This window comes from Salmo salar, chromosome ssa10, assembly GCF_905237065.1.
Source record: "Salmo salar chromosome ssa10, Ssal_v3.1, whole genome shotgun sequence".
In the NCBI taxonomy this organism is placed as follows: Eukaryota; Metazoa; Chordata; class Actinopteri; order Salmoniformes; family Salmonidae; genus Salmo; species Salmo salar.
Window position 1 is genome coordinate 86,595,608 of NC_059451.1, and position 16,013 is coordinate 86,611,620.

Here is a 16,013-nt window from a genome sequence, read left to right on the forward strand (position 1 = left end):
GGGGTGATGACAGGTGTTGAGTTGCGCCAGACATAGCATTTTCCTTGATGGCCAAAAAGCTACATTTTAGTCTCATCTGACCAGAGTACCTTCTTCCATATGTTTGGGGAGTCTCCCACATGCCATTTTGGCGAACACCAAATGTGTTTTGCTTATTTTTTTCTTTAACCTCTCTAGGGGAGGTGGGACGAAATCGTCCTACACAATTCAACAGCCAGTGACAAATCAGAGCGCCAAATTTAAAACCACAAAATGTTATAATTCAAAGTTCTCAAATATAGGACTATTTTACACCATTTTATAGATACACTTCTCCTGAATCGAATCACGTTGTCCGATTTCAAAAGGCTTTACAGCGAAAGAAAACATTAGATTATGTTAGGAGAGTACATAGACACAAATAATCACACAGCCATTTTCCAAGCAAGCATATATGTCACATAATCCCAAACCACAGCTAAATGCAGCACTAACCTTTGATGATCTTCATCAGATGACACTCCTAGGACATTATGTTATACAATACATGCATGTTTTGTTCAATCAAGTTCATATTTATATCAAAAACCAGCTTTTTACATTAGCATGTGATGTTCAGAACTAGCATACCCACCGAAAACTTCTGGTAAATTTACTAAATTACTCATGATAAACGTTGACAGAATACATAACAATTATTTTAAGAATTATAGATGCAGAACTCCTTTATGCAATCGCTATGACCGATTTTAAAATAGCTTTTCGGCGAAAGCACATTTTGCAATATTCTGAGTACATAGCTCGGCCATCACAGGTTAGCTAATTTGACATCCGCCAACTTCGGGGTCACCTAAACTCAGAATTACTATTAGAAAAATTGGATTACCTTTGCTGTTCTTTGTCAGAATGCACTCCCAGGACTTCTACTTCAACAACAAATGTTGTTTTGGTTCCAAATAATCCATAGTTATATCCAAATACCGACGTTTTGTTCATGCGTTCAGGTAACTATCCAAACGGTGATGCGCGAGCGCATTTCGTGACAAAGAAATTCAAAATATTCCATTAACGTACTTAGAAGCATGTCAAACACTGTTTAAAATACATTTTTATGCTACTTTTCTTGTAAAATAGCGATAATATTCCAACCGGGCAACGTTGTATTCATTCAAAGGCTGAAAGAAAAAAATTGAGAAGTCTCGTGACCGCGCATCTCAGTCTCACTGTCCCCAGGCTGACCACTCACAAACAGAGCTGTTGTTCTTTGCCCAGAGACAGCAGACACCCCATTCCACTTTCTGGCGGCTTTAGAGAGCCAATGGAAGCCTTAGAAAGTGGCACATTACAGCACAGATGCTGTATTTTCGATAGAGATGCAACAGAAGGACAACAAATTGTCAGACAGGGCACTTCCTGTCTGGAATCTTCTCAGGTTTTGGCCTGCCATATGAGTTCTGTTATACTCACAGACACCATTCAAACTTTAGAGTGTTTTCTATCCAAATCTACTAATTATATGCATATTCTAGTTTCTGGGCAAGAGTAGTAACCAGATTAAATTGGGTACGTTTTTTATCCGGCCGTGAAAATACTGCCCCCTATACCACAACAGGTTAAGCAATGGCTTTTTTCTGGCCACTCTTCCGTAAAGCCCAGAGTGTACAGCTTAAAGTCTTCCTATGGACAGATACTCCAATCTCCGTTGTGGAGCTTTGCAGCTCCTTTAGGGTTATCTTTGGTCTCTTTGTTGCCTCTCTGATTAATGCCCTCCTGTTCTGGTCCGTGAGTTTTGGTGGGCGGCCCTCTCTTGTCAGGTTTGTTGTGGTGCCATATTCTTTCCATTTTTTTTATAATGGATTTAATGGTGCTCCATGGGATGTTAAAAGTTTCTGATATTTTTTTATAACCCAACCCTGATCTGTACTTCTCCAAAACTTTGTCCCTGACCTGTTTGGAGAGCTCCTTGGTCTTCATGGTGCTGCTTGCTTGGTGGTGCCCCTTGCTTAGTGGTGTTGCAGACTCTGGGACCTTTCAGAACAGGTGTATATGTCCTGAGATCATGTGGCAGATCATGTGACACTTAGATTGCACAAAGGTGGACTTTATTTAACTAATTATGTGACTTCTGAAGGTAATTGGTTGCACCAGATCTTATTTAATACATATGCACGCACCACTTTTCTGTTTTTTATGTTTTAGAATTTTTTGAAACAAGTTGTTTTTTCATTTCACTTCACCAATTTGGACAATTTTGTTTATGTCCACTTTAAGAAATCCAAATCCATTTAAATTACAGGTTGAAATGGAAAAAAATAGGAAAAACGCCAAGGGGGATGAAAACTTTTGCAAGGCACTGTATTTAACTTTATTCATTTCTATCAATATTTGTTTCTTGGAGCTGATGATGGTCGTCAATATCACTAGATAACTAGCCTACAGCTAGACACCAATACGCATCCAATTCATCCAACAAGTAGGTGGCTCTCGGTTAGAAGAGGTTTTAACATTTGGTTAGAAGCATTCGATTCTGCAGTGGCATAGGCCTACATTATTGTGGATTTGTGTGCCCTAGAGAACTGTTTCCACAGTGAAACATAACGAAATGTTCCGAATGAATAGTTACACTTTGTTCTAATTAAATTATTAAATGCTTAATAATTATGAATATCACTGTCATAAACGTCATTATGTTTTATTTATTTAACTTTTATTTAACCCGGTAAGACCCATTGAGGTTAAAAACCTCTTTTGCGAGGGCGACCTGGCAAGAAGGCAAAACAGGGAAATAGCAGCATGTACATAAAATATTAAAAAAATATACAAAAGACACATAAAGACAAAGTTTCACAAGTTACAGAAACATTTGAATATTAGAAACAACTGCAGCTATCAAAAACAGTGCGTTGATCAGAGTCTTACAAACAGCCAAGGACACTAACTCCCCTAACTTTTATATTTCCTGAAGCATGTTCCAGGATGAAGGGGCATTATGGGAAAAATATTGTGTCCCCATCTCAGTTCTAGCCTTCGGAACAGACAAGGCCAGCAGCGACTGTGAACAAAGACTGTATTGAGTGACTGATCTGGTCAGTAAGGAACAGAGATACAAAGGGAGTTGACCTATCAATGCCTTGTACACAAAAGTGTAGCAGTGCTTTAGCCTCCTGGTGGAGAGAGAGGTCCATTGCACCATGGCATAAAGATCATGGGTCAGTGATCTAGCATTGGTAATGAATCTTAAAGCACCATAATACACTGTGTCCAGAGTTTTTAAGGTACTTGCTGAGGCCTGCATATAGACAATATCACCATAATCCGGCACTGATTTTTTTTAAAAGTGCTTTGAACAAGATCCTTTCTGACTGACATTGAAAAGCAAGATTTGTTCCTGAAATAGAAACCCAATTTTAACTTCAGTTTCTTGGCCAAGTTATCAATGTGCTGTTTAAAATTGACCCTATCAATTTGCTGGCATTTTAGAGTTAAAATCTGGAAGTGGACTCCATCTGTCTACTTTCAGAGAAGAGAAACCATACATGTAGTTTTCCTTGCAATAAGCACAAGTTTCAATTCGGAAAGTTGCCTTTGAACAGCATCAAAGCCAACTGTAAGTCCTGAAATGGCTTCTCAATATTAGATGCGATAGAATTAATAATTGTCATCAGCATACAGATGGAGATTTGTAGAGTCAACAGTCATCCTTATATCATTTCTATACAGTGTAAAAAGGATCAGACCTGTGGGGAACTCAGATTTCATACCCTCCTGTGCTACACACTGTGTTCTGTCAGAATGTAAGGAAAGAAAGGTAGTGTTTTATGTTACACGATCTGTGAAGACTCCAAGCATTAACTCATGAATAATGGACAACTCATGAACTAGGGTGTAAAGCATGTTTTGATTCAACTCATGCATTATATTGAATGTAGGCTACCTGCTCTGTGTGTATTCATGTGTTTAAAATTGCCTCGGCTGAGAGGGTAGGTTACCAGCAGGGGTGTAGGCCTAGTGGAGGGTAAACACAAGTAAATGCCTTTAGCCACCTTTAAAAAAAAATGCATTGAAAGCATTGGGAGCGGTACTTTTTTTAACTGAGACCAGCAATCAGCATTTACACAGCTATTTTTTTACGACTACTTAATTGACTACCGGTAGACCTATTTGAAGTTAAAGGTAATACACATTGTAACCTAGTCTAGTAAATTGACCTTGTGTGTTAGGGTGACCATCCAGTTTTTATCGGGACAGTTTCGGCCCCATTTCGGGTGTCATGACTTTTCAGGCAAAAAAAGGTCAATTTGTCAGCAAGACGCATCAATTAATGTAGCATTAATTTAGCCCTAATCAATGACCATAACTGAATGTCATTAGGAACCCTTTTGGGTGTTTTGTAACAGAGTATACATACAGTTTAGATTCTGGAATTATTTTCGAGGGGACACACATGCACAGGTAGCCTACTTTTTGAAGTGATTTGTTTAGAAATCAGATTAAAATATTGGTTGTGTTCATGCCACATTAAAAGGCAAAGTCAGTGTTAGTAGGGGGGAAAGAGTCAAGAGTGAGTGTTAGTTCACAAAAGGCCATTTTTTTTACTATTTAATTAACTATTTAGCAGTCTTATGGCTTGGTGATAACTTCTCTGCGAGGTAAAGTTTCCAGGAATTGTAGATCTTGCATATTTTGTTCTGCTCTGCATTTTCCAGAACATTCTGCTCTGAAAACCTGCCTTATTTTGTCTGATTACCTGGGCATATCCCACTGGTTTTTCTTTTTGTGGTGTACAAAAAGCCTAGTCTCCTCATGGAATTGGTTATTGTGGATTTATATCCATCTCTCTCTCCCCTTTCTCTCTCTCTACACACACATTCTGTACACACCGCATCCCGTCTGACCGAAGGCTACTATTTCACAGAATCAATTCGAATGGATCTGGTTATTTACCCACAATCTCCGGGGAACCTCAGCTTGCCCACAGAGCGTGATCTGACTCTCTGCATTGTGGCTCACTCCAACAAAAAGAAAGACTAGAGCTCTAGTTTCTTTTTTCGACAGGTTCCATGTTAGGGTCACACTGTGCCACACACTAACACTGTATAACAGTGTTTCTCTTTCTGCCAATGTTCCCTCACCATGTCTCTCACCATGCCTGAAGGATAAAAGTTACAGAAAGACACAAACAGCGTATTCAAATGACTTCATTCTGATGTTTTCACTGTGTTTATTTGACAAAGAAGCACATCAACTTTTTCTGCAACAGCACCCTGCAAAACATCCCCTCCTGCCTCTGTCACCCATCCAGCATGATGAGTTGACATAAACAAGAGGTGACAGATGTTGCACCGAGGGGACAGACTAACCTACGAGGACTGACACCCTGATATTGATGGATTGTGTCTATCCAGGCTCGGACAGGAGAGTGTCGTCATTGACAAAGTAAATGTTCTGCTTTGTCACACCCAGTCCAAACTCCTCCAGCCCCATCCCCAGCCCCATGCCCCCTGCCCCAGCCCCAGGACCCTTTCCTTAGTGATGAGCCCCCATGAGCCCCACCCCCCCACCACCAGCAGACCCCCAGAAAGGAGACTATAATACATTACTGCTCGCCTCCACTCCTCACCCCCTGACTGGGGAACAGTGGCAGTGCTAGAGAGCAGGACAAGGTCATTGCCACACATCTCACAGGCTAAGTAGATTAGAGACATCACGGGAGGCCTCGGGTGTTTGTTGGAGTTAAATGGTCATGCAATCTTTTCTGTTTTCATGTGTTAATAGGTTTATTGAAGGAAGGAGCTGTGATATTTTTTCTGTTTGTCAAGTTGGATCACATCAGTATCAATGCTTTTATCAGAGAACATGGAAAGAAAACTGTTGTCAAAGGAAAATAGTTGACAGAGTTGTGGCTTGGCCATGAGGCTAGCTGAAGATACACAAGCAATGTCGTACTGTTGTTCCTCATTGCTACCTCGTCATTTCCAAGGATACGGCTCATTGATATCTAACTTATGTAAGGACTTTGGTTACGTGTTAGGATGTACTGGCCTAACCTTTCTGTAGTTTATTCTCCTTTGTCCTACTTTAATCACCATCGCTCTGTGCCTTAAATCCAGCACGCTTCTTTGTGAGATTTCCATACTCTGCTGAGGTACAGAGGGTGAAGGAGACAGAACACAGTACACCTATACTGCATTCAGAAAAAAAGATGCCACTGAAAGGAATCTCAGAATGTAATTCAAAAGTCTCTGTTTAATAAGTGAATGGTATGTGAATTGTATGCTAAGGTGTTATCTAAAATACTTGATACCTCTTCAGTGGTCCATCCGGACCAAGCAGGGTTTATAAAGGGTTGATTGGTCTCGGACAATATACACCGCTTTCTACATATTATTGAAGCCGCAACAGTAATCCACAACTTTGCATGGTTTTCTCATTAGACGCTAAAAAAGCATTTGACGAGTGCAGTGGAATTTCATTTGGGCAGTGTTTGTTTCGAACCATCTTTCATAAACATGGTTCGCACTTTATATGATGGTCCCGCCGCACGCATTCAAACTGGCCATCCCGGTCCCCCTGAGTTTCTCAAATTCATTGATGATCAGATACTTTGGTTGTAACTGGTTCTGTTGCGCTCAATTTGTACTATTGATAGACAACTTCGGAACAGTTACAAACTTAGATTATCCAAATTTTTTACATTTGGGGCGCAGGTGGTTAGAGTGTTGGGCCAGTAATCAAAAGGTGGCTAGATCGAATCCCCGAGCTGACATGGTAAAAATCTGTCGTTCTGCCTCTGGACAAGGCAGTTAACCCACAGTTCCTAGGCCGTCATTGTAAATAAGAATTTGTTCTTAAATGACTTGCCTTGTTAAATGAAAGTTTAAAAAAAAAATAACAATAACCTGTATAGAAATCAAAACATCTCCGTTGCTGCAGCATGTGCTCATTTGTTGTCTTGCCAACAATAACACAGGCTGTCAGTGACCTATTTCTTGGTTGACTCATGTCAACATCTCTGCGTATTACTTGTGTTTGGGTAGGCTATTAAATACAACAGAATATGCCTTATTAAAAGAATAACGATAAAGGGCCCGAAATATGCTATGTAGACCATGCCCAGATCTCATGGCTGAGTGCTACCTGAGGGAAATTGGAGCAGGAGAGAAGGCCATTGCTTCAACAAAAAAGTATCCGCTCTGCGCTCCAACCAAATTACACAGGCGCATCTCCTCGTGCCACTTAAAAAATAACTGCTTGTCTCCAGTCATGTAAAACGACGTAGAATTGCATGAAATGCGTTACAATAAAGGTTAAATAAAATTCGAATAAAAGGTTATTTTTGCCCTCGTTATAAATAACTCCGCACAGCATTGAAACCCTGTGGTGAGCCTTGGGACGCCAGCCCACCCATCCATCCATCCTTTATTACGCCTGATTTTCTCTACAAAAATGGGGATAGGCTGGTATCCACAATGTATTACAGGCTTTCGTCTCTTAAAATCAAATGCTCGCCTGTATCCAAGAGTTGGGAAAAAGATCTTCCAAACACTGCTGGAGTGGGATTGGTCCTCAATTTTGGGTAATATTAATTATTCTTCAAAGAACCTTGCCCACCAGCTCATCAACTATACATTGTTTCATAGGATGTATCATACTCCTGAACGTAGATTTAAGATGAAGCTGAGTGACACTTATTTATGTAACTTTTGCACATGTTCTAGGCAAGTGGGCAACTTCATGCTCATATTTTGGTTGCCTGGCTACCCAGACTTCTTGCACCGGCCAAATGCTACGCCACTCCCACGGACTTTAGTTTCTTCTCCGCAATGAGTCTGGATCTGAGTACCTCCCCGACCCTTCACCGAATGCAAACACATTTGGGGCCGTCTGATTGGTCCAGAAACTGATGGGTTGAGCCAGAGCCAGAACACACAGGGGTAAAGCGGCGGTTTTAAAAATCGTCACTGGCTTTGATACCCTGATTGGTTAGAGACGATCCAATTGCTTATTACTTTATTTTGTACAACTTCCCTCGTGCCCCTTGTCACCACAAACAACTTCAATGATGGCAGTCTCAAACCAAAGTATGAAGCGAACAAATGAGCAGCGGAAGAATTTAATGTGAGTCGTCACGTCAGGCTAATATTTTGGAACTGCGTAAATGTAAATCCTCTTTGTGATTATGTTGCTGGCTCTTTGACCTCAATTATTAGAAAGAATATTCTGGTTTGCCCAGATCTTTTACTCATAGGCTATAACCCTGTTTTTCCTCTGTCCTATCAGGACAATTTAAACAGATATTTATGGCTGCCTAGTCTGGGTACCAGTCTTTCTAGCTAACATTCCACTCCTTGCCACTCCTGTCATTTGCCAAACATTGTTATTGGATGATAGCTGTGAGGGTTATCGAATCAGGATCAAATCCTCTGATCTCCTCAATCAATCACTCAAATGTATTTATAAAGCTCTTTTCACATTAGCAGTTGTCACAAAGTGCATATACAGAAACCGAGCCTAAAACCTCAGCGCAAGTAATGCAGATGTAGAAGCACTGTGGCTAGGAAAATCTCTCTAGAAAGGAGGGACCCTAGGAAGAAACATAGAGAGGAACCAGGCTCTGAGGGGTGGCCAGTCCTCTTCTGGCTGTGCTGGGTGGAGATTATAAGAGTACATGGCCATTTAAGGCCAGATTGTTCTTCAAGATGTTCAAACGTTCATAGATGACCAGCAGGGTCAAATGATAATCACAGTGGTTACAGAGGGTCCAACATGTCAGAGAGAGAGAGAAAGAGGGAGGGATAGGGTCGAAACAGCAGGTCTGGGACAAGGTGGCACGACCGGTGAACAGGTTAGGATTCCATAGCCGCAGGCAGAACAACAGAAACTGGAACAGCAGCACGACCAGGCGGACTGGGGAAGGGGACAGCCAGGAGACATCAGGCCATAGTCCTGAGGCATGGTCTTAGGGCTCAGGTCCTCCGTGAGGGGAGAGAGAGAGAGAGATATGTGAGAATTAGAGGGAGCATAACTAAGATCACATAGGTCACACAGATAAGACAGAAGAATTAGACCAGATATGACAGACTGACCCTATCACCCCGGCACATAGACTATTGCAGCATAAATACTGGAGACTGAGACAGGGGGCATCGGGGACACTGTGGACCCGTCCAAAGAACACCCCAGGACAAGGCCAACCAGGCAAAATATTATCCCACCCACTTTGCCAAAGCACAGCCCCCACACCACCAAAGGGATATCAACAGACCACTAACTTATTACCCTGAGATAAGGCCGAGTATAGCCCATGAAGATCTCCCCCACCAAACGGCCCGAGGAAGGAAGATCACGTCAGTGACTCAACCCACTCAGGTCGAATATAGCGAGATACAAAAAGCCTGGCACGACGTGATGCACTCCTCCCAGGGACGGCATGGGAGAGCGCGAGCAAGCCACTGACTCAGTCCCCGTAATAGGGTCAGAGGCAGAGAATCCCAAATCGGTGAGCTAGGTAGGATCAAGTCCATGTAATGCTTTGTAGGTTCGCAGTAAAACCTTGAAATCAGACCTAGCCTTAGCAGGAAGCCAGTGTAGAGAGGCTAGCCTGGAGTAATGTGATCACATTTTGGGGTTCTAGTCAAGGTTCTGGCAGCCAGATTTAGTACTAGCTGAAGTTTATTTAGTGCTTTATCCAGGTAGCATTGCAAACGTCTAATCTTGACATGACAAAAGCATGGATTATTTTTATCTGCATACTTTACGGATGAAACGTGTCCGCTTTTTTTACGCAGATGGAAAAAAGCAGCTCTTTAAATATTTGTTATGTTTTTCAAATGAGAGATCAGTGTCCAGAATAATGCAGAGGTCCTTCACAGTTTTATATGAGACGACTGTACAACCATCGAGATTCATTGTCAGATAAGCAGATATCTTTGTTTATTGGGACTTAGAAGTAGCATCTCTGTTTTGGCCGAGTATAAAAGTAAAAAATGTGACGCAACCCCCTACAGCTGTGTGTCATTTGCATAGCAGTGAAAGCTGACATTGTGTTGCTGAATGACATCACCAAGAGGTAGCATACATAGTGAAAACAATAGTTGTCCTAGAACAGAACTTTGAGGAACACAAACGTACCATTGATTTGTCAGAGGACAAACCAGCCACAGAGACGAACTGATATCTTTTCAACAGATAAGATCTAAACCAGGCAAGAACTTGTCGGCGTAGACCAATTGCGGTTTCCAATCTCTCCAAAAGAATGCGGTGATTGATGGCGCTGAAAGTGGCACTAAGGTTTAAGAGCCCGAGGACAGACACAGAGACTTACCATTAAAAGGTAATTTACCACCTTCCCGAGTGCGGTCACAGTACTATGATTGGGTCTAAAACCAAACAATGTTTCGTATACATTATTTGTCTTCATGAAGGCAGTGAGTTGCTGAGCAACAGCTTTTTCAAAATATTTTGAGAGGAATGGGAGATTCGATAAAGACCGATAGTTTTTTACATTTTCTTGGTCAAGGTTTGGCTTTTTCAGAAGAGGCTTTATTACTGCCACTTTTAGTGAGTTTGGTACACATCCGGAGGATAGGGAGCCATTTATTATGTTCACCATAAGAGGGCCAAGCACATGAAGTAGCTCTTTTGGTAGTTTTGTTGGAATAGTGTGCAGTACATTGCTGGAAGGTTTAGAGGACATTACAATTTTAGTGAACGTGTCGAGAGATACAGGATTAAAAAATGTGAGTGTCTCTATTGATCCGAGGTCCTGGCAGTTCTGTGCAGATTCAAGACAACTGCGTTTTGGAGAAATATGCATATTCAAAGAAGAGTCTGTAATTTGTTTTCTAATGATTATGATATTTTAATTAATTCATCACTGCTGAGGTGAAGGCCATCCTCACTTGGGGAATGCTGCTTTTTATTTAGCTTTGCGACAGTATCAAAAATGCATTTTGGATTATTTTTATTATCCTCAATCAGGTTTGAAAAGTAGGCTGTTCGAGCAGCAGTGAGGACTCAATATTGCACGGCACTGTCTTTCCAAGCTAGTCGGAAAACTTCCAATTTGGTGGAGCACCATTTCCGTTCACATTTTCTAGAAACTTGCTTCAGGGCTCCTGTATTTTCTGCATACCAGGGAGCTAGTTTCTTGTGACAATTTTTTCTGCGGTGCGACATGCATATAGGGTATTACGCAAGGATGAGTTTAGATCCTCAATTAGTTGGTTAACTGATCTTTGAACTCCACCATCCTTGGGTAGGTGGAGGGAGTCTGGAAGGGCATCTATAAATCTTTGGGTTGTCCAAGTATTTATAGCGCAGATTTTGATAATCCTTTGTTGGGGTCTAAGCAAATAATTTGTTGCGATTACAAACATAATAAGATGGTGGTCCTATAGTCCAGGATTATGAGGAAAAACATTTAGATGCACAATACCTATGCTACGGGACAAAACTAGATTAAGGGTGTGATTGTGGCAATGCGTAGGTCCCGAGACATGTTGGACAAAACCCATTGAGACGATGATGGCTCCAACATTTTGGAGTGGGTCTGTGGACTTTTCTCTGTGAATAATGAAGTCACCAAAAATGTGAATATTATCTACCATGACTACGAGGTCCAATAGGAAGTGCACCTTGTGCTGGGAACAATAAAAGGTCACTCTAAAATGTGCAATTTTGTCAAACAATGCAATGCCACAGATGTCTCAAGTTTTGAGGGAGTGTGTAATTGGTATACTGCCTGCAGGTATGTCCACCAGAGCTGTTGCCAGAGAATGTAATGTTAATTTCTCTACCAACGCCATCTTAGACAATTTGGTAGTACGTCCAACCAGCCTTACAACCGCAGACCACATGTAACCACGCCAGTCCAGGACCTCCACATCCGGCTTGATCACCTCTGGGATCGTCTGGGACCAGCCACACGGGCAGCTGATGAAGCTGAGGAGTATTTCTGTCTGTAATAAAGCCCTTTTGTGGGAAGAACTTATTCTGATTGGCTGGACCTGGCTCTCCAATGGGTGGGCCTATGCCCACCCAGGCCCACCCATGGCTGAGCCCCTGCCCAGTCATGTGAAATCCATAGATTAGGGCCTAATGATTGATTTCAATTCACTGATTTCCTTATATGAACTGTAAATGTTTTGCAGACGACACAACAGTAGTAGGCTTGCTTACCAACGATGATGAGACAGCCTACAGGGAGGAGGTGAGGGCTCTGGGAGTGTGGTGTCTGGAAAACAACCTCTCACTCAACATCAACAAAACAAAGGAGAAGTGGAGAAGGTGGAAAGCTTCGAGTTCCTCGGCGTCCACATCACGATCTGAAATGGTCCACCCACACAGACAGTGTGGTGAAGAAGTCGCAACAGCGCCTCTTCAACCTCAGGAGGCTGAAGAAATTTGGGTTGGCCCCTAAAACCCTCACAAACTTTTACAGATACACAATTGAGAGCATCCTGTCAGGCTGTATCACCGCCTGGTATGGCAACTGCACCGCCCACAACCACAGGGCTTTCCAGAGGGTGGTGCGGTCTGCCCAACGTATCACCGGGGGCATACTGCCTGCCCTCCAGGACACCTACAGCACCCGATGTCACAGGAAAAATATTATCAAGGACATCAACCACCCAGGCCACAGCCTGTTCACCCCGCTATCATCCAGAAGGCGAGGTCATTACAGGTGCATCAAAGCTGGGACCGAGAGACTGAAAAACAGCTTATATCTTAGACTGTTAAATAGCCATCACTAGCCAGCTTCCACCCAGTTACTCAACCCTGCAACTTAGAGGCTGCTGCCCTATATACAGTACCAGTCAAATGTTAGGGTACACCTACGCATTCAAGGGTTTTTCTTAATTTGACTATTTTCTACATTGTAGAATATCTATGAAATAACACATATGGAATCATGTAATAACCTAAAAAGTGTTAAACAAATCAAAATACATTTAATAGCTTCACCTGGAAGCGTGTTGAAGGAGTCCCCACATATTCTGAACACTTGTTGGCTACTTTTCCTTCGCTCTGGGGTCCAACTCATCTCAAACCATCTCAATTGGGTTGAGGTCGAGTGATTGTGGAGGACAGGTCAACTGATGCAGCATTCCATCACTCTCCTTCTTGGTCAAATAGCCCTTACACAGCTTGGAGGTGTGTTGGGTCATTGTCTGGAGCTTTGCTAGGTCTTTCTTTGTTGCACTTGACCATATTACCGGACAGTAATCAAAGTGGGACATTATCAAAGCCTGAACAACTAGTACAGTTGATCATGTGTCAAAAACGCATAACATCTTTTTATAACGGACATACCTATCTCCATCTTCACAACAGCTTTGTCAATATGACTTGACAGTAAAATTGCCAGGGTTAGATCTTTCAAGCCCGGTCTAAACTACCACAACTCAAAAACCACATGGATACTGGAAATATTATTTACAACACTCTTTAGAGGACGACCTGCTGAAGACAACCAGCTACATTTTGGTGTGATGCATTTTTAGCAGGGGGTCGCCAAAAATGAAAGAGAAATGCAACATTTATTTGTCAATCACTTATATCGATATCACGTTTAAATCAATAGAACAAGAGGGGGGGAGTCAGGTTGCACGTCCTGTTAGGACTAACCTTACAACAACAAAAAAACATGGAATCTGGGAATAATATATACGTCACTAGTCAGAGGACAACTTAATATATATTTTGGATTATTGCATTTTGTTACACGTGGGTTGCCAACACGGAAAGGTAAACAACACTATTTTGTTAATCACTCATATCGATATCAATTTGAAATCGATAAAGCGGGGACAAACCTTTGGTATGTAGGGCCTATGCGCTGTTTAAACTAACACTGTTCAAAGGCCACACTGAACCACAGAATAATTCTTGTATCACTGGTTAGAAGAGAATTTGCTGAAGACAGTCACCTAAATTCTAGAATGTCAGATGGAAGTTTTGGGAGGCTGCTGAAACACTACGCTTACTACACTTAAAAAAGTGTTATCTAGAGCCTAAAAGGGTTTTCAGGCTGTCCCCATAGGAAAACCCTTCGAAGAACCGTTTTTGGTTCTGGGTAGAACCCATTTGGGTTAAATGTAGAACCCTTTCCATGAAGGGAAAGCAGACATAACATGTGTAAATATTTGTATGAACATTACAAGATTCAACAACTGGGACATAAACTGAACATGTTCCACACTGGGACACATTATTCAATTTCTGACTAACAGAAATTGAATAATGTGTCCCTGAACAAAGGGGGGGTCAAAATAAAAAGTAACAGTCCGTATCTGGTGTGGCCACCAGCTGCATTAAGTACTGCAGTGCATCTCCTCCTCATGGACTGCACCAGATTTGCCAGTTCTTGCTGTGAGATGTTACCCCACTCTTCCACCTAGGCACCTGCTAGTTCCCGGACATTTCTGGGGGGAATTGCCCTAGCCCTCACCCTCCGATCCAACAGGTCAATGCTCAATGGGATTGAAATCAGGGCTCTTTGCTGGCCATAGCAGAACACTGACATTCCTGTCTTGCTGGAAATCCCACACAGAACGAGCAGTATGGCTGGTGGCATCGTCATGCTGGAGGGTAATATCAGGATGAGCCTGCAGGAAGGGTACCACATGAGGGAGGAGGATGTCTTCCCTGTAACACACAGCGTTGAGATTGCCTGCAATGACAACAAGCTCAGTCCGATGATGCTGTGACACACCGCCACAGACCATGACGGACCCTCCACCTCCAAATCGATCGATCCCACTCCAGAGTACAGGCCTCTGTGTAACGGTCATTCCTTCGACGATAAACGCGAATCCGATCATCACCCCTGGTGAGACAAAACGGCGACTCATCAGTGAAGAGCACTTTTTGCCAGTCCTGTCTGGTTCAGCGACGGTGGGTTTGTGCCAATAGGCGACGTTGTTGCTAGTGATGTCTGGTGAGGACCTGCCTTACAACAGGCCTGCAAGCCCTCAGTCCAGCCTCTCTCAGCCTATTGCGAACAGTCTGAGCACTGATGGAAGGATTGTGCATCCTGGTGTAACTCGGGAAGTTGTTGTTGCCATCCTGAACCTGTCCCGCAGGTGTGATGTTTGGATGTACCGATCCTGTGCAGGTGTTGTTACACGTGGTCTGCCACTGCGAGGACGATCAGCTGTCTGTCCTGTTTCCCTGTAGCGCTGTCTTAGGCATCTCACAGTACGGACATTGCAATTTATTGCCCTGGCCACATCTGCAGTCCTCATGCCTCCTTGCAGCATGCCTAAGGCACGTTCACGCAAATGAGTAGGGACCCTGGGCATCTTTCTTTTGGTGTTTTTCAGAGTCAGTAGAAAAGCCTCTTTAGTGTCCTAAGTTTTCATAACAGTGACCTTAATTGCCTACCTTCTTTAGCTGTTAGTGTTTTAACGACCGTTCCACAGATGCATGTTCATTAATTGTTTATGGTTCATTGAACAAGCATGGGAAACAGTGTTTAACTTCCATGGGCTACGTGGGACACTAGCGAGTGAAATATCAGGGCGGCAAATTCAAAACAACAAAATGTCATAATTCAACTTTCTCAAACATACAAATATTTTACACCATTTTAAAGATACACTTCTCCTTGATGTAACCACATTGTCTGATTTCAAAAATGCTTTACAGCGAAAGCAAAACATTAGATTATGTTAGGAGAGTACATAGACAAAAATAATCACACAGCCATTTTCCAAGCAAGGACATGTGTCACAAAAACCCAAAACACAGCTAAATGAAGCACTAACCTTTGACGATCTTTATCAGATGACACTCCTAGGACATTATGTTACACAATACATGTATGTTTTGTTGGATAAAGTTCATATTTATATCCAAAAACAGCATTTTACATTGGCGCGTGATGTTCAGAAAATGTATTCCCACCAAAACAGCCGGTGAATGTGCACATCAATTTACAAAAATACTCATCATAAACGTTGACAAAATATATAACAATTATTTAAAGAATTATATATAGACTACTCCTGGATGCAACCGCTGTGTCAGAT